Source organism: Eutrema salsugineum, unplaced genomic scaffold (genome assembly GCF_000478725.1).
Source record: "Eutrema salsugineum unplaced genomic scaffold, Eutsalg1_0 scaffold_15, whole genome shotgun sequence".
Classification (NCBI taxonomy): domain Eukaryota; kingdom Viridiplantae; phylum Streptophyta; class Magnoliopsida; order Brassicales; family Brassicaceae; genus Eutrema; species Eutrema salsugineum.
The window spans coordinates 5,884,957-5,886,495 of record NW_006256867.1 but is presented as its reverse complement, the minus strand read 5'-3'; the positions used below and the strand labels follow the sequence as shown (position 1 = coordinate 5,886,495).

Genomic DNA, 1,539 nt, shown 5'->3' with positions numbered 1-1,539 from the left:
GAGAGATTGTTTGGTCACTTATTAGGCTTGATGCATTATGCTTGTTGATTGCTTGATTATATCTAATGGTTGTTAGACTTGATTAAGTGATTAGCAAAGGGATTATTGTCATGGGAATGAATTAATCTGCTTTTGAAGTCTAGACTAAAGAGTAGCAAGTGTTGCATTATTTTCTTAGTATCATGAATCAATATCTAAAGCACCCTAATCAATGATCACATCTAGAGGTTTATCTTTCATCATTTTCCTTATCATTACTTTTTTTTGTTTGCTTTGCTTAGTTCATTAATCATTGCTTGTTTATTTCTTGTTTATGCTTTCTTGTTGCTGGTTTCACCAAACTCATCTTTTATTCAACTTGACTTAAGAACTTGTCACATAAACTAGTGCCTAACTACCACACATATGGATTGACACCCCTTATACTACTTTGACAAGGGGATTGATAACCCATCTAAGACCTGAAAAATTTTAGTTATCAATTGGCGCCGTTGCCATATTGTGTGGGGATTGTTAGCATTAGTTTCTGATATAGTTTTTGAGATCAAGTTTATTTTGTTTTACTGATCACTTTTCAAGCTCTGTATTTTTTTTCAGGTTTATGATCACAAGAAGCCAAGCCAGAAGACAAAGAGAAATAGCTGTTCACTTGGAGAGGTTAGGAATGAATCAGCAAGTTGGGAAAATGAGCATCAGGCTCAAGAAGCTGATCACGGTCAAAGAGCTGGTAATGGGATTGGAATTCAAGCTCAACAGGCTCAGGTCCATCAGGGACACGCTCTTGGTAACCAGAACCAAGACCTACCTCAGGTTAATCCACCACAGCCCCACCCAAACCCACCCATACGTCATCAGCCTCAACCAGTCTTTGTTGGTGAGAATAACCGAGCTTATGCACACCAGTATGGAGCAGGAATCAGGCCACCTCCTGTCCAAAACAACAACTTTGAGGTGAAGGCCTCTTTGATCAATATGGTTCAGAATCAGAAGTTCCATGGCTTACCTATGGAGGATCCCTTGGAGCATCTGGATCAGTTTGACAGAGTTTGTGATCTCACTAAGATCAATGGGGTATCTGAAGACAGCTTCAAACTGAGATTGTTCCCATTCAGCCTTGGAGATAAGGTACATCAGTGGGAAAAGAACCTCCCGAGAGGATCCATCCACACATGGGAGCAGTGCAAGATTGCCTTTCTATCCAAGTTCTTCTCAAGCTCAAGGACTGAAAAGCTAAGGAACCAGATTTTCAGCTTCACTCAACATTCTAATGAGACCTTTGGAGAAGCTTTGGACAGGTTTAGAAGCTACACAAATCAGTGTCCACATCATTGTTTTTCAGAAGCCTCTCTCCTTAGCACTTTATATAGAGGAGCTGTCCCCAAGATAAGGAATCAGTTGGACACAGCATCAAATGGGAATTTCTTGGCAAAAGAAATCACTGCAGCCATGGAACTTGTTGAGAACTTAGCCATGAGCCAAGACACCTATGGAGAAGACTTTGATAGAGGCAACAGATGTGAGGACTCTAGTACCCAACAA

At 40.4% G+C, this 1,539-nt stretch overlaps 1 non-coding gene across 1 annotated transcript; it reads right to left on the bottom strand.

Moving 5' to 3' along the window:
- Positions 1-1,227: 1,227 nt before the first annotated feature.
- Positions 1,228-1,334, bottom strand: LOC112088314. The gene has a single exon (XR_002900476.1). It is a non-coding gene; the product is annotated as a small nucleolar RNA R71 (small nucleolar RNA).
- Between the last annotated feature and the right edge of the window lie 205 nt (positions 1,335-1,539).